This window comes from Taeniopygia guttata, chromosome Z, assembly GCF_048771995.1.
Source record: "Taeniopygia guttata chromosome Z, bTaeGut7.mat, whole genome shotgun sequence".
NCBI lineage: Eukaryota > Metazoa > Chordata > Aves > Passeriformes > Estrildidae > Taeniopygia > Taeniopygia guttata.
This window is the reverse complement of record NC_133063.1, coordinates 52,148,255-52,170,695: the sequence shown is the minus strand read 5'-3', so window position 1 is coordinate 52,170,695 and position 22,441 is coordinate 52,148,255.

Sequence of the window (22,441 nt, the reverse complement as noted above, 5' to 3'; positions counted from 1 at the left end):
ATTTCTGTAGCAATGCATATTCCAACATGGTATACACTGTTCACTATCTGAAATTTTCATTTTACTGAAATGAAAACACTTTGGGGATTTACAGCAACTGTCAGAATGAAAAACAGGCTTAAAATTAATTAAAAAGGAAAAAAACTATTATTGAATTATATACCCTTGTAATAGTTTAGCTGTTTTTTTGTGAGGTGTTTTTTCCTTGTTTGTTTGGGGGGTTGTGGTGTTTCCTTGTTTGGTTTTTAGTTAGAATTGATACTATGTTTCATGAAAGCCTAGGAAATTACTGAATGATACAGTAGATTTTTTAACTCTTTATATTTTTCCTATACATAATGAGTTATTACAACTGAAAGCATGGATGGATATTTCTTGAAGAGCGCATTAAATCCTACTGTCTCCAATACTGTCTTCCCAAATGCATTTCCAGGAGTTATTTTAAATCATAGACTTTTTCTATAGATTCATATATCATCTCAATCCAGTGGAGGGGTTTTTTAATAGATCAGAAATGACAAACTGTCCGCCCTCATATCACTCATACAATGTAGATTACTAGACAGTTCTAGGTTAATATTTACTGGTGCTATAACTCCTGTTGCCGAGCACCCATCAGTTTGGCGCCTAGTGTCCCATGTGGTCACATGAACTCTGCATTTGGAGAGACTACATCTTGCAGTTTCCCTCATGCTGGATGGATGTTGTTCAAATTTTTTGTGTTCTTTTCATAGGAAAATGCCTACTTTGTTTATACAGTGAAAATACCTTCAATATGGAAACTATTAGTCTATTAGAATTTGGAGTTTAAAATTGTAAAAAATAAGTCATAAATTGAACAGACTGTTGGACAATGAGATTCATATTTATGCTGTGAGTATACTTGTGAAAATAGTTCTTGGAAGCTCTTAATGGCTGTTCACTTGTTTAGTCTCATTCTCCTGATATTGACAAATAGACTTTTTCAAATTACAGCTAGTATTAACCAAGGAGTTAAAAATCTGAATTTCTAATAAAAGATTGATACTATCCAGGTGTACAGCTATCTTGGAAAAAGGCATTTGAGATATACCTTCTCTGCTGTAAATATCATCAGGAGATAGATTAGGCAGTGTTACAAAACTTCAGTAAAACACAGGGATAATGAAAAAAACATTGTTCGAGTTCAGTGAAATAAATTGTCAAACACATGATGTGCAGAGTGTCACAGTATCAAGGGTGGCAGCAGAAGGCTTGTAATGTCTCATGCAGAGACAAAGGCGATACTGGATTCTTCTGTCATAGGCACAAATTGAAACAGATTAACTGCTACTCTGATGCTATAAATGATTTTGTGTTACTCTCATAAAAATTGCATTTAACTTCCTTCAGGAGAGTACAGAGTCCTTACCTGTACTTTGGTAATTTTATTCAAGCTACAGGATGAAGAATGTGTTCACCCTGACTTGTTACAGGACATAATTCTGATGCAGATAGCAGTAGTGATCAGAGTCTCTGGTGGGGACCTCTAAAGTCTTGGCCCTTGGGATCAAGTTCCCTAGCATCCTGTTTGGTTTATGTAATATAACTATTGAGCTGCTTAAAAACAAAACAGAGCAAAAATGCTTATTTGGATGAACTATTAGGAGAAAATGTAATTTCAGCTACAGGCTGCAATCATTCACAGGTGGGATTGTTTGGTGAAGCGTGCATTTTTACAGGGGAATTTACATACAACTAAAAGAAGCCACCACAAAACAATTTGGGCGGGAGAAGGGAAGTTCTTAGCAAAGCAATAAAATAGTTGTGTCTGTTTGTAGTTATGGGGCTGTTGTGTTTTTTGCTTAGTAGGTCAACATAGTGTTGTCTTATTAACTCGTATCTGGGCCTATCACACAAAGGCTGTTTTCTTCACAGACGGTTTCAATCAGAGCAGTCAAACCAGCATAATAGGATATCCTGGTCAGAATTATTTTCTCAACCCCATTTTGAACTGTTGCTTTTTCAATCAGTCTTGGCAGATTTCATTATAAGGTGTTTTTTATTGTTTGCACATTTCACATGACATAACAGTTTTACATAAGCAAAGTATGTCTTCAATCACAGTGTAAACCAGGATAAAAAACATTCCTAGTTGAAGAAATAACTTTAATCGAGTTACACATCACGAGACTAAAATAGCTGGTATACTTCTACTACTACTACAGTCTTTTCCTATTGTACTTCTTGTAATGATATTCTATACTAGGTACAATATCCACTCTTGACTTCTCAGAAACTGAACTGCGTGAAAAGCTGACTTTTCACTTCCCTGGTCAAGCCAGGTGAAGTAATTCAAAGTAAATCTAAAGAAGCTCAAAATAGGAAAGAAGTTTTCATCTCCTTAATGTAAACTGGGGAGAGAAAAGGAGAGAAAAGGGGAGGGGAGGGGAGGGGAGAGGAGGGGAGGGAGGGGGAGGGGAGGGGAGGGGAGGGGGAGGGGGCGGGGAGGGGGAGGGGAGGGGGAGGGGAGGGGGAGGGGGAGGGGAGGGGAGGGGGAGGGGAGGGGGAGGGGAGGGGAGGGGAGGGGGAGGGGAGGGGGAGGGGAGGGGGAGGGGAGGGGGAGGGGAGGGGAGGGGAGGGGGAGGGGAGGGGGAGGGGGAGGGGAGGGGAGAGGAGAGGAGGGGAGGGGGAGGGGAGAGGAGAGGAGTGGAGAGGAGTGGAGGGGAGGGGAGGGGAGGGGAGGGGAGGGGAGGGGAGGGGAGGGGAGGGGAGGGGAGGGGAGGGGAGGGGAGGGGAGGGGAGGGGAGGGGAGGGGAGGGGAGGGGAGGGGAGGGGAGGGGAGGGGAGGGGAGGGGAGGGGAGGGGAGGGGAGGGGAGGGGAGGGGAGGGGAGGGGAGGGGAGGGGAGGGGAGGGGAGGGGAGAGGAGAGGAGAGGAGAGGAGAGGAGAGGAGAGGAGAGGAGAGGAGAGGAGAGGAGAGGAGAGGAGAGGAGAGGAGAGGAGAGGAGAGGAGAGGAGAGGAGAGGAGAGGAGAGGAGAGGAGAGGAGAGGAGAGGAGAGGAGAGGAGAGGAGAGGAGAGGAGAGGAGAGGAGAGGAGAGGAGAGGAGAGGAGAGGAGAGGAGAGGAGAGGAGAGGAGAGGAGAGGAGAGGAGAGGAGAGGAGAGGAGAGGAGAGGAGAGGAGAGGAGAGGAGAGGAGAGGAGAGGAGAGGAGAGGAGAGGAGAGGAGAGGAGAGGAGAGGAGAGGAGAGGAGAGGAGAGGAGAGGAGAGGAGAGGAGAGGAGAGGAGAGGAGAGGAGAGGAGAGGAGAGGAGAGGAGAGGAGAGGAGAGGAGAGGAGAGGAGAGGAGAGGAGAGGAGAGGAGAGGAGAGGAGAGGAGAGGAGAGGAGAGGAGAGGAGAGGAGAGGAGAGGAGAGGAGAGGAGAGGAGAGGAGAGGAGAGGAGAGGAGAGGAGAGGAGAGGAGAGGAGAGGAGAGGAGAGGAAAGGAAAGGAAAGGAAAGGAAAGGAAAGGAAAGGAAAGGAAAGGAAAGGAAAGGAAAGGAAAGGAAAGGAAAGGAAAGGAAAGGAAAGGAAAGGAAAGGAAAGGAAAGGAAAGGAAAGGAAAGGAAAGGAAAGGAAAGGAAAGGAAAGGAAAGGAAAGGAAAGGAAAGGAAAGGAAAGGAAAGGAAAGGAAAGGAAAGGAAAGGAAAGGAAAGGAAAGGAAAGGAAAGGAAAGGAAAGGAAAGGAAAGGAAAGGAAAGGAAAGGAAAGGAAAGGAAAGGAAAGGAAAGGAAAGGAAAGGAAAGGAAAGGAAAGGAAAGGAAAGGAAAGGAAAGGAAAGGAAAGGAAAGGAAAGGAAAGGAAAGGAAAGGAAAGGGAAGAAAATAAGAAAGAAAAGAACATTTATTCTGTGTTTTTACCTTTAAAATTTAACAGGCATATTTCAAAGTATCCCCATAAAGAAACACATTTAATTTGAAGGAGTTTGAAATGCAACATTTTGCTTTTACAGAAAAATAATAATAAAAAAAGTAACAAACTTTCTACCAAAAGGTGGCATTAATTCTGAAGTACGTTTCACTGAAACTACATTTTGCAGTTTTCAGTCAAGAAATATCAATCAATTTTTTCTCCAGGTCCTTCTTTCCATTTTATGTGCTTTTCCTCTGGTTGTTCCAGGCAGATTTTTCTCATCTCAACAATCTTTAATAGAGATTAATCTCACCTAGATTTCAGCATTTTATGTAACTAATTTTTTTTTACTTAGTCAAAATCATTCCTGCAAAAAGAAATGTATTTCTTTCAACTAAATAATGATTATTACTTAATGATTAATGTCATTAACTACCAGCTTTTAAATCTTTAAGAAGGCAAATCTGTGTATGTCCATTACAGCCCAAAAAGTAAATGGTAGCACACCAAGATGTTGGAGATAAATAATTATATTTTCTAGTTCTGTTAATTCTTTTTTTCAGTTGTTAACTAAGTCTTAGAAGGCCATAATGATGAGATATATTTGGACCTTGATTGTGACTTTACATCTCACAAAATTACATCTTGAGTGTCATGGTTTGACACGGGAAGAGAATTTTTTTTTTTGGAAGGAAGAGGTCAATTCAATCAGGGGTCAAGTTTGGATACTGACACTTGTGGTGACCAATTGAAGGTGGACACGCCTCTGAGAACACAGAGGGGTTAAAAGCGGAATTCCCAGGAGAACTCGTTCTTCTTTGGTTCCGGCCATCGCAAGGTATGGACCTCCCCCCCCCCCCAGCCCAGGCTGGGTGGGGGAGGGGAGCCATGCGGCCTGCAGAGGTAGACCAGGGGGTGAAGGATCGGAACCGAGCTGGGCCAGCTCCTGCGGATGGAAGGGTGGAGAACATCTGGGATGTTTTTGTTCTCCCTCTCTTAAGTTAGAGGGAAAAGAGATAGAGAGCCAGCAGACACCTGGGAGTTTGCCGGCGGAAGAGAAGGAGAAAGGGGGGAAGATGCCCAGCGTGGGAGATGGGAGACGGAGTCCTGGGCTGAGATTTCAGCCGTCCGGGGAGTCCGGGAATTTTAACCCTTTCCTGTGAAATGAAGGCTTTATGAAATATTACTCTTCCTCAATTTGAAGGAAAGAGAGACAGCCTGGGACCTCAGATGTTCAGAGAAGAAGGTTGGGGGGAGATGATGGAGTGGCTTTTGGCTGGACTCTGCTTGTTTACCATAGACTGAACCACTCTTTCTTTCAAGAGGGACTGCATTTTAGGGGGATGCACTGGTGAGCCAAGAGACCTTCTTCAGCAACTACCAGTTTTGGAATGGACAGAGAGAGCTGAGGAGGGTGTGAGGATGCCCTCCATCTTCAGAGAAGAAGAGAAGGAGATCTCTGTCCTTGGACCCTCGGCCCCAGGGGAAAATGGGGGGGACTCTAGTCCCGAAATGCGATACTGGACTGTTGTTCCTGGTGGTCCTTGGCAAAGCATCCTTAAAGGGGCCCTAGAAGTAGTCTCTGTCCATGCATGGTGGTGAGAGCACTGTGACATGGAGAAGAGAGTTTCACACTGGCCGGTGTGTCTGCGCAGTGCCACGTGTGACGTGGAAACACAAGAGGTGGCAGTTGTGTTTCCTGGGGGTCTGTGGTGCAACGGGGACTCCTCTCTTCCCCGATGGACTCAGTATGGATTATATTGAAGGGTGAAAACTTGATTAAGGATCCAAATGGGTCTCGCTGTGGTTTGGTGGAGTTGGGTGGTGGGAGGAGGAATGTTTTGGAAGGTTTTCATTTTGAAGTTTGTGTGCTTTTTTCTTTTTTTTCCCCTTTACGTTATTATTAGTAGTAGTGTAATAAAGTTTGTCCTTTGTTATTAAGTTTGGCCTGCTTTGCTCTATTCTCGATCGCATTTCACAGCATTTGATTGGTGGGTTGTATTTTCATGGGGCGCTGGCATTGTGCCAGCGTCAAACCATGACATTGATGTAGTTCTGTTTCATATCATATGTATTTTCTACTATATAAACATATAGTAGAAGCATACTGACAACAAGTCATGAGTGAATTATTCTTTGTACTTATGGATCATAAGACTTATTGACTGCATTATATTTATTTTTAAGGGAAGTAATTTTGTCATCTGAATATAAAGGGTGGGGGGTTCCACAATTTTCTCTTACATACATGGATTTCAGCTTTAGGCTTTAATGCCTAAATGTATTCCTATACATAGGCAGTTCTGTATTGTACTCCAGGCCACACATGTTGTAGGCATCATTCCTTGATGGGTGATGAAGGACATGGGATGACAGTTATACTGTCAATACAGGTAACAAGCTATTTAAGAAATTCCAGATCTGTTTGATTATCTTGTCATTCATGCCAACAGGCAGTCAAAAGGCACCAGCATGACTGGAACAGAGGCTGTGTTGCATCATCTCAGCTTTTAGCTACTGTGGTTATGCTTAATGATGTTGCCTTGGCTGCTACTGTTGAGCGGTGGTGCCTTCTCAGTTTACTACAAAGAGTTACTCCTTCTGCTGCACATTTTCTTTACTGAGCTATGGGCTGGATCCTGCTGTTGTCTAAATCTTGAGGTTTCTTCTTAGTTGTCACTGAAAAGTCTGTTTTCATTCAGAGTTTCAGGTATTTAACCTCACACCCCTCACAACCTCCCATCAGTTCATTAAAGATGGATTAACTTGAATATATGTCTAACATAGGATAGTTCATATTTAGTTGATTCAAAGGTACGTACAGGAGTGAAACACTTTTTAAATTTTGTTTAGTTTTGTTTTGTTTTTTGGATTTTTTGTTTCCTGAGGGAAAGAGCACACTGTAGTTCCTGGCTTCTCTAAAATCAAAGTTCTACTCTAAGCATTTCTGCTTACAGTAGGAACAGACCATTCTTCTATAACTATTTAGTACAAAACTTCCTCAATATCTAGCTTTCTAAACTGGAGTTTTCATACAAATTTAAGATTTCACAGTTCTTGAATGCTCTTCAGTGATGCTGCCAAATACTCAATGTTCACATCAGGGTGAAGCAAAGAACCAAGCGACAGTTTGAGATAGACCCAAGTTACGACAGGGCGTAATTCACTGGTTACTAACCCACGTAGACCATTTTTCTTTTTCCGACTTTAAGAGCACAAGGGTGGCCAGATCAGAGGCAATCACAGAGGAATGCTTTTCAAAATCAGAACTTTCTGACAGAATGACAGTCACTCAATTACATAATTTCCCCACTTACTAGATATTTTCCCAATTTAGTAGTTGATTTTATGTTAGAAACTTGTACCTTATAAAATAGAATGCATCTGTGCTTCATTAGACTGTAAATTTAGGGGAGGGCTAAGGGGACAAGAAAAGAATCTGGTGTTTCTCCAAACACTTCTCTGAATTCTCTCAATAGGACCAGCAAATGCATAAGTTAAAAGACAGAAATGAAAGTAACAAAGAACACCTCAAAGAAGAACAAATGAAAAAATTAAGTATGAGATCTGACATGAGTGCTGGGTGCATTTCCTGCTAGCCCTTCCTGGACTGCACTGAGATTGACCACCCCTGACCTGTATCAGTTCATGTGAAGGTAGAGCAGGGCTGCTCAATGCCACAGAGGCGAGGCTGTTCTCCACAGCACTGGCTCTATCCGCATCTAGGATCAGAGTAAAGAACAGGGAGGGACCATTCGTATGGTTCCCCAAGAAAGTTTAATCCTGGAAAGACTCAGAGAGGAAAAAGCATTGAACACAGGCTTACTCAATTTATATACCAGAGAAGGTGCAAGGGGCGGACACAATCCTTAACCCATTGCAAGGAACCTGGGGAGGAGCGCAAAGTGGGGAATACAATGACTGGACCAATAGAAAATAACAGGGGACGAGACAGTTTGAGCAACCAGTGGGATCTCAAGGGATACATAAGTGACAGGGAAGGTGCTGGAAAAAAAGGTGGAGTCATCCTGATAAACAAGGGAGGAGGGCAGGGTTACAATGATGGACATGGAAAGAACTGGAACAGAAGGAAGGTCTTTGAGAAGATGGCCAGGGGAGGTGGGAGGATACAACACAGGGGCAAACCATATGCATAGGGGCAACAGAACAAACCATTACAAACTTGAAAAAGGAAGAACACGCCACCACAGAGATCCACTACAGAACACCACTACAGCTCAGCATTACTCCTAAATCTTTGCTTTAGAAAACATATGTTTGTTTCATTTAAGAATGGAAACGTCTACTAAATGTATGAATGAGGTTTGAAAACACACACAAAAGAATAAAGACAAAAAGTTAAGACAACATAAGGACAAAAGATGAGGACCAGTGATTAATAATACAACAGTTCCTTTTACATCAGGGCTACACTACCATAAGCACACTTTTTTTTCTGTCACTGTCCTGCACAACAGCTTTTTCTCCAAATTGGAGAGACATGGATTGATGGATCAGCCACTCGGATAAAGAGCTGGCTGGATGGCCACACTGAGAGTTGTAGTCAGTAGTTCCTTGTCCACATGGAGACCAGTGACGAGTGTTGTCCCTCAGGGATCAGTCCTGTGGCCAATACTGTTCCACACCTTTGTCAGTGATGTGGACAGTGGGACCGAGGGCAGTCTCAGCAAGTTTGCTGATGATACTGAGCTGGGTGGGACAGTCGACACAGGGGAGAGAAGGGATGACATCCACAGGGACCTGGACAGGCTTGAGAGGTGGGACCATGCAAACCTCAGGGAGTTCAGCAAAGCCAAGTGCAAGGTCCTACACCTGTGTTGGAGCAGTCCCAGACACACTCACAGGGCAGAGAAGTGATTGAGAGCAGCCCCGTGGGGAAGGACTTGGGGGTGATGGCTGATGAAACACTCACCATGAGCCTGCAGTGAGAGCTCCCAGCCCAGAAAAGCAAGGGAGTCCTGGGCTGCATCCAAAGGAGTGTGGCCAGCAGGTCAAGGGAGAGGATTCTGGCCCTCTATTTTTCTCCACAAGAAAGGAGGAAAATGTGTCCAGTGCTGGTGTCCCCAATTTAAGAGGGACATGGAACTGCTGGAGCAAGTCCAGAGGAAGCCACAAAGCTGATAAGAGGGCCAGAGCTCCTCCTCTGAAAAGACAGGCTGACAAATTTGAGGCTGTTCAGCCTGGAAAAGAGAAAGTTGAGTGGAGACCTCATGGCAACCTGACAACATCTGAAGGAGCCTACAGGGACTCTTCATCAGGAACTTGAGTGACAGGACAGGGAGTAATGGGCACAAATTCAAAGAGTGGAAATTTAGATATTAGAGATAATTTTTTTTTTTTATTTTGAGATTGGAACAGGTTGCTTAGGGAGGTTGTGGATGCCCCGGTCCTGCAAGTGTTCAATGGATAAAGTCTTGATCAACCTGGTCTAGGGAGAGGTGTCCCTGCCACTGGCAGGAAGGGTTGGGACTAGATGATCTTGGAGGTCCATTTCAACCCATTGATATTCTATGTTTCTATGATTCTTAACATTTTAAGTTTCTTTGCTTCTAAGTATTTGTTCTCTTCTTCCTAGTTCAATCCTCCATCATAAGTGTTCTTTTCAGTGACACACCATTTACACCTTCAATTTCTTTCTGTTCTGTCACATACTTTTCTACTCATCTGACAACTGCTTCCTGACCCAAGTCCTTACTTGCCTTCCACCAGGATTCATATTTAGCAACTGCCCCATTTTTTTTCTCCTAGTCACTTCTTGGCATGCTCAGATGTTACAGTGGCAGCTAACACTGATTCTGTGTCCTCTTTCTTACTATGCACTTTCTTTTTAACACGTTCCCTGATGCTTCTCAGTTTTTAAAGTTAATATGGAGTTACGAAACCACCAACACCACATGTCTTAGCACTTTCTTAGTGTTTTCTGCTGAGAACAAGAATTATAATTTGTTTTTATAAAATGTAACAATGATTTGTGTATTTAAAATTGACCAATTGTCTCCTTTTAGCAATTGTTTCTAAATGCCCATGTCACTTACTCTCCAACTGCAAAAGAATAAAAAGGACATCAGCTTTAGCATACTATGTCAGCTTTCATTTACAAGGTTAGATAATTTCACTGCACAAGTTTATTTGTAACTTCTTCTCGTTATTTGAGAAATTTACTGCAATAAGCAAGGATTGTCTGTCCTCTCCATGTGTTAGCATAAATGTTTCTTACAAAGCTTTTACTCTTTACTCTTTTGGAACAGCAGGCGAGAAGTAGTGCATTCTGACTGCTGTCATTTGCTCATTCCGATGCAATACTCTGAATAGTGGCCCCAGAAAAAGAGTATAATTCAAAAGGTGCTCACCAGCTGCAGTCTTTAAGATGCGTTCTGTTACCCGCTGTAACTTTAGCTCTTTAGCTAAAGATACAGAGGGTAACAGAACGCACCTGTAACAGTGACAGTGGGTAACAGAACACAAACTGTAACTTTAGTAAGGCAAAATTATGAGGCTGATTTTTTCCTACCCAACCCGCAAATGAAACAAAGCAAGAAAAAGAGAGGTACAAACATCCAAAACTGGAGTAATGTTAACTCACTGCCAGACACCAGCCTGGGCTTCTCTGATGCCTGAGTTTCCTAGATTATCAAAAAATCAGATCTCAGTCATAGTATCATAGAATCACTTACATTTAAAAAGACCTTTAACATTTTTCAGTATGCCTAATGAATGGCCTCTAAGTGCCATATTTTGAAGGTATGCCAATAGTTTCAGGGTTGGTGATTCAACAACACCCCTGCACTGGCTGTTTCAATGCTTGACAAACCTTTCTGTTAAGAAATTGTTTCTAACATCCAGCCTAAACATCTCTGGATGCAACTTGCCCAGTAATATTGCCTAAAATTAATGAGCAAGAACCTAAAACAAGGATAGTCACCTGTGCCAAAGTCCTCCATTAAAACTCGGTTTGACTCTTTAATCACCTAACAGTACTCTGACCATTTGCTCCTCCTGCACACAGTAATGGTGAAGGCCACTCCAAGCATCAGTCGGGGAAATGGGCGGTTCAGCAATCCCAACAGTAAACTGAGTAAACAGAAAAGATAAGCCAAGGTAACTCTATCCAGAAGCAGGAGAAAATCCAGTGGAGTCCATGGGGCTACTGAGGTGCTAAAGGCAGCTCTGCAGATGGCTCTTAAACTCTATTGCCCAATGAAGCTCTGACAAAGCCTAAACTTGGGTCCAAGCTTCACTTAAGAGCTTCATAGGAGTTTTGCTCTGATCCGCTGCATCAATTCTGGTGTTAAAGCGCAAGCAAGAAGAAAAATCTGGTTCAATGAGGCCACAGCTTTTGGCCTTCTGACTTTAAACAGGAGTACGGAGCAAAAATATTGTTTTCATTAACTCCAGCAATAAGCTGGCCTTCTGGGTCCAATCTAAAGCTGCTATGAAAAGAATTAATTATTTTACCAAGCTCTCAGTTTTGAGGAATGAAGATTACATAATTCCAGCCTGGCCCCCTTAATTAATTTAATACAGGAATGTTACTTGCCCACAGTCTGTCTTCCATTGTCCAGTAATGTTACACAAACTAAAAAGTAATCATCAAAAATAAAAGCTTATGTTTATTATCTAATTACCAAGAAAAACATTGAAGTTTGGACTTTTCCTATGTCAAGCTATATTGGCCCTCAAAAGTAAATTTAGATATTTATTTAGTCTAGTGAATTTGGTACTTCCCTTTGCTGGTGCCAGAAGGTAGAAGACAGGAGGGCACTGTTTCTCCCCTTGTGCAGAACCTGCCAGGTGCTATCCTCCAGGCAGAAGGACTCACAGGAAGCTCCTGCTGCTGGCCCAGGGAAAGCGTCCTGCTGGTGTGACACGAGGACACTGGCATGACTTGGTCAGCAGGACAACCACTCTTCCAAGCTGAGCAGCCGGCAAATGGGTAGGGACACCCAGAACTCTTGTGCTGCTTGAATGGACAGTGGCCTCCCAGCTGCACCAAGACATCCATGTAATGCCCGCTGAGATGGTGGATCCTTCCCACCACAGCAGGAGTGACACCAGGCCCCTCCATCAAGCAGCAGCCCCGGAGATTTGAGACATCACCTTTTGCAAACAGGATCCTTTTGCAATTCTTTTGCAGGATTAAATTTAGGCATCAAGCTAAGCAAACACTGTGGTGTGGGTCTGATCCTGCACCTAGGAGACACCTCTTTTCTGCTGCATGTGTGTTTGCTCTGTCACAATCTGCTCAAGAGCTGCTTGAAGGGAATGTTCTAGCACCACCAACCCACCCACCAGGCAGAAAAAACAGTGTGGCCTCGAGCAAACATTCCTTCCTCCAAACAAGGTTATCGTAAAAATACAGACATTTCTGAGAAGCTTATTTTCTTGATTTGCAGATTTTTCAATAAGAAAACATTTCTGATCCTACACAATACACATTCCAAAATATTTGAGGAGGGAAAAGAAGTATGGAAATAATGGCATAAAAACTTTTATGTTACTAAGCCTCCAAAGCAAATTTAAAACACATGTATTTTTTTAAGTTTTTTTTTCCTACAAATTGGACCATATTCAAGTCATTGCTTAATTTTTGCCAAACCAGCCAAATGCAGAGCTTTGATGAATGTGCAGGTGATGTCATTTCAAAAAGTCCAGGGACATTTAAAGGGGGAAAACAGTTTATGATTTCACCTCTGAATAAGAACAGTCTGCTGTTTACTCAGACTCAATGCTTGAAAACAATACTACTCTGGCCTACAGAAAATGAGATAATTTTATTTATTTCAACAAAAGGACTGTTTATACCCAAACAAAGCTGTAACTGTTCTTCCTTCCTTATTGAATATAAAATTTGAAATTATCCTTATAGTAACACCCCAAAATAAACTTTCTTGAGCCATTGCAACATTGAGCTCTTTGCTGGCTTTTCAGATCACTCTCCTCTATGTGACCTCCATATTTACAGTAATGTTCCCATGCATACACAGAGAGCAGAATCTCAAAATGGAGTTGGCACTGCTTTTCCAGTGCCAACAAGTCCTTTTTGCAGTTCTCAGCAGATCAAAGAGCAGAGTTGTATCCTCAGGAAAATGCGAAAGATATGAACAAAACAAGAATTTGCCTTTCTGTTATCTTAGTGATCATCAGATTAAACTTTCCTCTTTTTGGTCAATATAAGGAAGAGCGTGTAAAAAATAAGCTAAGTCTTCTCTGTGTTCCTAAAAGCCCATCATTTAATGAACAGTGACACGACTCTGCCACTGTTTTCTGCACAGAGTAGGCAGAACCTGCTGTGGCTATCAGGAAGGATCCAGCCAAACCACGCCTGGCCTCCAGGCATGACATCTTCCAGGTAAACAATGCAAGGGTAGTTTGCTCTGCCACGTCCTTCTGAAATGTTCTCTTCATCAGGCACCATCTATTTTTGAAGGAAAAGTCTAAAGCTATGAGGTAGTTTGTGTCATTTAACAAAAACAGTGTAGTCAGAAATTAACTTCTTATCATTTCCCCAAAACTGAGTAATGATACCTGCCCATGCATACAAGCACAATGTATTTCCTTTCGCTGAACTCATAGAACTCTAGGTTTAATATTCTCCATATTTTCATACTTAATATTGAAACAGACTCCTTCTGTTTCACCACGAGGTGTTGGAACTTGTCCTTTTTCCATCACTCCTAATGTGCCTCCACTCTTGTCCCCACAGCAGTTCCAGATTTGTGGATGATCTGCTAGGTTCCCCTCAGACATCCCTTCAAGGCAATGTAAATGTAGCCTGCCTATTGCTTCCAAGACTATTCTTAAAAGTTCACAATACCCTAGGGAGCATGCAATATTCTTTGTACATTTTTTATCTTCTTAACTACTTCTGTTTATAAAAAAAACTAAGTTCAGGTATATCTCCTCATAGGTTTTTCTGTACAAGGAATGTATACATTTACTTCTTTCTGCCTGTAATGTGACATTTGGCTCTTTACCACTTATCTGAGAACAATAACACCAGGAAGACATTCCAGGTCAGCAGATCTTGGTCTGTGAGATTACTTTTAACATATTTATATATTTATGTTCATCAATGTAATGGTGTAAGAGGCTAAGGAAGAAAAACGTAAGCCAGCCTGAGTAGAGAAAATATGGTAATCTTAGAGTGATAGAATTTAACAGTTTTGGGTGGACTCAAGAACATAGCAGATACTTAAGAAAACAGACACCAAGAGAGTACTTTAAGAACATTCTCCTGCCAGCTTTTTATGGATAGCTTCTTTAAACAGCAAACTGTAACCCTAGATAATGTGACTGAAAAAGAGGTCATTCGGTCTATTGCTATAGGAGCACCAGCTACACGTAAGTTGTACTTAAATCAAGAAGGATGTGGGGGATTCTGTAAGCTTGTGGAAAACATTAGATCTGATATATTTCTGTCTGAGGCTTTCACCCAAGATCTCAGTAGCTGATGAACCCAAAGTGTATATATCCGTGCTTTAAGAGCCCAGAACTGGCTTGGTCTAACACTGTTAAACTACATTGGTCTCCTGTATCTGTAGTTTGCATATCAATTCACATAGGCATTCCCTGGCCAAAGGTCTTAAGAGTGTAAGTATTCCATCTTCATTGTGAGTGGAAGGAGGAGACTGAGGAAGCTAGTGTTGAGGAGATGGCAGGAGACTTGGTTTTGTACAACAAGGGAGCTAACACCTGCATAGAGATCTGTGTTTTCAGTTATGCATCTAGCCATTTTGAAGAAATTTAATTTTTATAGCACCCCATCCCAGAGCAGCTGGGATCTTGTTTAGAAAATAAACCATCCTAAAAGATGACATCAGGCAGCTGTTATTGCCTCAAGAAACACTTGCTACCATCTTGTCATTTTGTCAGACACAATGACTAAGTAAAACAAATAAAGAAAATAACCAACCTTGAACTAAACAAACAGTCTAGCATTGCACCCCAGCAGACTGTCAAGAATAAAAACATATTCAAGCAGAGACACTTGGCTAAGAAAGTGGTCCAAACAGATTTAAAGCTTTGGTCCCAAAAAACTTACCCTGTCCATGTGGTGGGGTGAAGTAGCAAAGGGAGAACTTTAGAAAACTACACTGAAGAGACTAGGTAACAGTGTACATATTGATTAAGTGCTACTGTAAGTTTTAGCTGGTGTTACAGCAACTCACCTCACTTGTAAACAAAAAAGTCTTTGCCTCATATGCATGAGAAACAGGAGCCGGTAGCAACACAGACCACAGCAGATAAAAGGCTGAGATATCTGCAGTGAAATTGCTGTTAAAAAGTCCCATAGTTTAGCACATAGCCGGGTACTGAAAATAAGAAGCTGAAGTGCAGTCTGAGTCTTGAAGTTACACTGTGCAGAATTCAGTGTGCTTGATTGTGTAATTTATATAATTTTATATATAATTATACCATTATCATTTCATTGCATGATATTCGAACAAATAAGTTTTCAAAATGGGTTTACCTATACTTTCTATGTGTCAGCATGGGTAAATCCATCACACATTGGATTTAATACAAAAATATTTTACTCATAAAATTCTTACAATAAAGAGAAAAAAGGAAACAAGTCAGATAAATATTTATAAGCAATGTTCACCCAGCTCTGTCCATTTCAGCAAAAGGCTTCCATGCAGTTCTCAAAGTGCTTTTCCTGTTTATTTCACACACAGCTTTTGTCTCAGACCAAATATAGTGTTCTAAGTTTCATTCTCTTGGACAGTCCCACTCTCTAGATCATGTTTACATCCTAGATGCTGTGTGTCTTTGTTGGAGCATTGTACCGTTCTTCTTCACAAGAATCTCTGCAGACATTTGACTTTTCTAATTGTATTTTCAAAGAACCACAGAACTATTTAGGTTGGAAAACCTTTGGGTTGGAATCTTTAAGATTATCAAGTCCAGCCATGAAAATGACCCAGTGTTAATTCCTGTGCCCTTCAAAATTTGCTGGAATCAAAGGACCATAAACTTCATGACATGTCGGAATCTGCAGGTATTGATGATTCCGAGATTGTAGAAAGTCTCTATCTTTCTGCCCCGTTGCCAAAGAAGAAGCCATAATTCATCTGTGCTGTTTTCCAGGTTGTTTATTCTTGCTTATCTATAACATGTTCTGCTGCCCTGCCGCAGGTCTGTCCTGCAGGGCAGCGTGTGGGGCTCTGCCCCCAGTGGGATGTTACAAACATTATATACCAGAAACTACGTGTGCTATATTTACAATAATGTGCCAATATCTATCACCTACATTGAACAGTGTGCCCCCAGCCTAAACCAATAGAAAAATGCCAACACCACAGTGAAACATGGAGGGCATGAAGAAGGAGAAAAAGGACAAGGCATACCCAATTTCCTCCATCTTGTCCCCTCTGAACCCCTAATCTAGAAAACTAAAATTTTACTTTTGCACCCATGCCACACTTAATTATTACTCATATCAAACACTCAGAGCTTGTAATTCATCCTGTAAGATTGAAAACTTTTTTCCATGGACAGAGATCAGAGACAGTGTCTCTGGGGGCTCTGTACAGGGGGGTTCCTGACCCCCTGCCAGGGTCCCAGGCCCTCCAGCGCAGCCAGAGGGAAGCCCTGGATTCCCACAATGACAGGTTCTGTAACTCTGGAGACTGGGCAAATAGCTCGGGTGAAGCCATCGCCCTGTATCCAAGGCTTGAGAAACATCTCTGGAAACATCCCCACCCACTCTGCTCTGCCAGGGAGAACAAAAGGAATGAGTCAGACACAGAAAGTTTGTTCTCCCAACTTCTGCTCTTTGGGGTAAACAGATAACCCCAGCCCTTATTTTAATCTTTCTATGGCTCAACTGCGTGTTGTACCATCCTCCTTGAGGCTGGGGCTCTCATCCAGAGCTGGTGCACTCCTTCCCCATGTAAAGTAACCCCTGCTGGAAAACCAGTCTTGATAAAAGGTAGCAATGCAATTTTAATTAAAATAGGTAGAATTCACATGTAAACATAGGAATAAATTATACATAATTAGATAATTTGCTTTTTAAAAATTACTATTTAAATCATCTATCAGAACAGGAGCTAAACTGTCCGTTAAAAGTTATTTTAAAGTACATTATGGAGAAGTTTAGGGTAACATCTGAGCTCTGTTTTGCTAGTCTAGTTACAAAGAGGTGCTGTAGAATGTGCTTAAATGTTAAGTCCTGACAAAGAGAGAAAAGACTGGTAAATACAATTGTTTTGGGGCAAAGATAGAAGGAATCCCTATTCTGCACAACTGCTATGTTGCAACATTCATCAGACTCTGAACCAAATCAGCCTGTAGCCAAGAGAAAATGCTTTCCTGATTTTACTTTTCTTGTATTTATCTTCTCTCCTTCACTTTAAATTCTTGTTTTTAGAAACAAACTTGTAAATATTTACAAAATTAATCATACTAAAAAGCAAAGGAGATTAGAGAAATGCTCCAGTACTAAAACAATGCATTTCACACAGCCTGATTGCATAATTCAATTTTATAATTGAATTATAAAATTAGAGGGGAGAGATGCAAATACAAATGGTGAAATGTTTTATTAAGTTTTATGAAGTTATATTTCTAATATATAGTTAAATTCCAAATTGAGTTCTAGTTCTTATGTTTACTGTGGGAAAACTAAATTTCATAAATATATCAGCACCTGGAGATATTTGGTGATTTCTGAATAACCATGTTAAAACATTCATAAATCAAAATGTTCAAGTGTGAACAAAAAGCATACATTTGGCTTTTGTGTGGTTTTGCTACAAAGATTTATTTTGTTTGATCATTCATAGCACCTGCTTCTTTTCATATAAACACATGTAAAACTCATGATAACTACTAAAAAAAACAGTACTCCTTTTTGTTTCTTAATGGTTTATCAATACTGAAGTAATAACGAAAAACATAACAAATGAGGCTGCATTGCATTTATAGGTAGTCTGTGGTTTATTTCTGCGTAAACTGCATTTCCAATTTATTGAAAAGCAATGTGGTTTATAAACAAAAACTACTCACATTGTATTCCATCATAAAGAGACTATCATAACACTAGAACAAAAGCATACACACAAATTTTCTCATTAACAATGCACAGATATTGAATATACACAATTTACAGAGAGAATTAAAAGATAAGTGGAAAACAGGAAAAGTTTTTTGTGTGAAAAGAGTCTTCTTCTTCTTCCTTAGTACAGCTAAAGAGATTAAATATTTTGCATTGAATAAATGCAATATTCCATGTGCTAAGTCACATCAGATATTATCACAAATCAATCAGAAGGACAATAAAATACAGAGAAGGCTAATAAAATTGTACTTTGTAGAACATCCAGCCCGGTGTAACAGGAATGGTAAACAGTTCCCCACCCATGGAAACAGCAAAAACAGGGGATGGGCACGGAACACCTGCCTGCAGAGAAGAACTAACAGCTGCTGAATGAAGACAAAAACACAAGCTATACAGGAAAATTTTAGATGGAATCTATCAAGTCTGGTACAACAACCAGTCTGGACAGTAGGTCCTAATCTTTCCCAGAAATCCAGTCTACCTACTTTGTTTGTACTTCTTGGAGAAAAAATGATCCCTGACTCACTTTATTAATCTTAAAAATTAATTATTTTCTAGAGTATTGAAGCTGTGGTGGTCGACTTATTTCAAATCAAGAAAACTGTGATGGTAAATACAATATATTCAGATTGACTTGAATGCTTCCAAGCCTGTATTAAAAGCTGAGGTACAATACAACCCTGACACTGTTGCTGTTGTTCTTGCTGTTGTTTTTATTGTTATAGACCCAAAAGAAATTATATTTCATTGCCATTCACAAGCCTGCATTCTGATCGGATGGCATTAGCAGCTATAGTGATCATGTAAGAAAAGCTAGAAATTAAATAAAAAATTAAATTGCAAGTAAATGTTAATTCCAAAGAAGGGAGTCAGAGAAAATGTTTTTGAAATGGACATTATAGAAGAAGTGTAAACTTAAGTACAGACTCAAATTTTCTTTCTTGCCTTCAGGCCTTCTTGGCAGAATGAGGACGCTACATTTGAGTTACACCAGTACCTTCTGACAGGCTTTTATTAAAACTACTTCCTTGACTGAAACAAAATTCTAAGTACAATTCTAGGCACCTGAGCAAATTGCTGAAATCCCACTTCTCTGTGGATGTTTTTAACACAAATCCAGGATACTTGGTTCAGACCACAATTATCTCAAAAGTGATGGTGAAGAGTGTTACTCTCTGGATAAATGTGTGGTTCAGCCCCTAAAGAAGTGACAAACTTTCTAGAAGAATCTAGCTGTCCCTGCAGACTGAGAGGGAAGTTGTGGTAACAAGGCTCCAGGCTTAGTCATGCCTCCGTGTTATGAAAGTCTACATCTTTGTCCTCAGCTGCAACATGGGAGTAGTAACATATTTATTGTATTTCACTAGATTTTTGTGAGGGAATTAGTTTAGGTCACTTCTCAGAACAGACAATATTTATTAAGTCTGCTCCCACCAGCAGGTATTAATTACTATTTTATTTTGTAAATAGTTTGTAGAGCTCTCTTTCAGCTGCATTTAAGGTTTTCCAAAGGAGCCTGTTAGTAGCTTCAGAAATGTCTCACTAAGCCTCCAGTTATTTGTCTGTCAAGTTCTCCAAGTTGGAAATGGAAGAGTTGCGTTAAATATCCCTATTAACTTTCCAACATGTGACTCAAAGCAATTCCTCTGTCTTTGATTAGCTAGAAGTACATCTGCAAAGTTGAGTTTACAATACACCACATAATCTCAAATGCAGATCTTCTTCTGCCATCTGGACCATACGTGTTAGTGTCAACAACAGCAATAAACAATGCAAGACACAGCTCACATAAACATTTCAGAAATCATAAGCTTAATCATTGTTCAGAAGTTGGACCAAGCTATGACTAACCTCTTCAGCAGTGTAAGCCCTCGGCTTACTGACTTTGAAATACAGCCAGAAGAAAGCATATCCAAAACCTGAACCTAGAGATAAAAGGGAACTCATGTGGCATAACAATGATGTGAACAGCTATAAACAACTTTTAAAGTTGGTCAACTATGAAACTGAAGTTGTGTTGAATTGCAAGATTTGCTGAGTGGCAGTCCCTGCTAGCACTGCGAACGAGGTTTCTCTTGCAGGATAAGACTATTTTTTAATTCATTTCATTATCTACTTCTTTTCCAGACCATTGATGTCTGCTGGACTGTCTGTGCTGCTGCCCCTCTAACCTCTGGCTTTCCAAAAGGATTCTGGCAACAGCATCTGTGGGTAAAATTGATTAAAAAGTTGAACTTGGGGGAAAAATATCTGAAGCAATAATCAGTGGAAAACATTTCAGGAAGCAGAGCCTAGAAAATGTCTGTAAACCTGGTCTGTACAAACAAATGTGAGGTGTTCACACACAAGGGCCCATGTGACTGATGACACATGGGTCAGATCCGGAGTACTAACAGCTCCTGAGGCCAGGGACATTCTCAATGCCTTTCTTCTTTGCCACCCCCGTCCACTCTATGATTTCCAATAATGAAAAATTGACTGCGTTTAAAAGGGAAGAACCACAGCATATTCTCCAGTCTGACAGCAGTCCAGACATGCCCTTTAGCTATATTTAGGTTTTTGGTCAAAGACAGACAGTAAGAGATTGTTCCAGCATTTCAGATAATAAACTGAACTAACAAAACCTGTTTTCTCTTTATTTCCCTACATAGACATTAGGTGAGAGATAGATAAATTCTAATTTTTAAGGGCCAGTTTATAAGAGATTGAAAAGTTTCTTCTATAATATTCTAGACAAAGCCCATGCCAAGCAGGAATTTCTTTAGCCTCATTCCTCAATCAGAAGTGTGAGAGAAAAGATCTGTACCCCATTAGCACCATAGATGTACTTGAAAAAATCATGTACCAGGAATATTTGCTAGTATTCAGAAAAAAAGGGGAAAAGCAACTCATACTAAAGACAGAAAGAAAATTCTTTTTAGACTACTGAATATTAACAAACTTTCCCATTTCCTTCTTTGGGAGTTGCATAAAGGTCATTGACTCAAGGAAGCTAGGAATGATTGCTGGTGAAGAAAGTTCTGCCTGGTTTTCCTTAAGAAAGTAGCAAGTATGAATTATATAACTCACAGTAGAATATCTGTAATCTTTGGTCTGAGTTCTAAAATTCAGGCCTATACAACCATGTTAGTATAAACAAGGAGAGATAGACATCAATTAATTTTTCATCTGATCTCCAAACCAATGAAGGTCAAAATGCCCTCCAAAGTCTTTTAGATAGCCTGCTATTTTGCACCAATATCCAGATATCAGTCCATAAGTACAGTTTCCACAGGTATTTTGTTAATTTGCTGTTTTGAGGCACACTAACTAGAAAAATCAAAAAAAACAAGAGCTAAATTAGATGTCGTATGTTGGCATAGACTTCAGTGACCATGGTGTGACAGCTAACAGAAAGGTGTTGTGCAAGGATCTTATATTTAAGACATTCCTTCTACAACCTGTTCTACCCAATACTCTTGTTATGCCTCTGTCTGAACCTTCAGGTAGACTCAGCATTAACCAAGATTTGTTAGCATAAGAATCTAATCGGTAATCTAAATAAACTGGCAGAAGCTACAAAGTGCTTTTAGGGGCTGAAGTCAGAAAAAAAACATTGCAGGGCTTCATCCAGCCCAAGTGATACAGCATAACTGCAGCTGAACTCCTACGTATTTCTAGTTATAAAGCTAAGGCTTAAAACAGGGAAGATATTGAGAATACTGAAATTTTGTTAAATTAAATTGTACTGCAAAAGTGTGTTTGCTGAAAAACAGTGACTGTTGTCCATTCTGTCACTTCCTCTTGCGAGTCCAGAGCAACTCCTGCTTTATGGATTTCTGAAACATCCACGACTTACTATTGTTAATACAGAAATTTCCGAAAGCAAGAGTTCTTGAGATATTTTAATACCTTCTCAGAGAAAGAAGCCCAAGGAAACTCGAATGTTCAAATGCAGTAGAATGCTTTGACTATATCTGCTGCAAAGCACAGACCTGACAGTGAAAGATACCAATCAAGAGAAAAGCCCAACCATTGCATTCAACTTCTTTGACTGCCTTACCTATGTGATTCATTAAAAACTCACATGTCACTTTTTAAAATTTCTGATTAAAAGGCAGACATTTCAATTGATCTTGAAACAGTTGCATTAATTTAATTCAACAGAGACATTTTCTTAGGTATGTATATCTAGGATTAAGTGTCCTTTTCTTTCTTCACCAAAAATCACAAGACTCCAGAATCTGGATGTCTGAGAGAATCAGATGGTTATGATAAAGCCAAAAAAATGAAAATAATTTCTCCAAAACTGCTGTCTATTTTGAGATTAAAGCCAAGAATCAACAACCTGTGAAGTCAACCATAAAAAATAATCATCACTAATCAACACAAAATCATTGTGCACATGTTTTGTGGAGTAAGATGGCTCATCACAACTATTTTATCATGAGACTGTAATCCAAACCAATAGCCGGCATGCTTGTAGAACAGGCAATGGAGATTACAGTGACTGATTGCTCTAAAC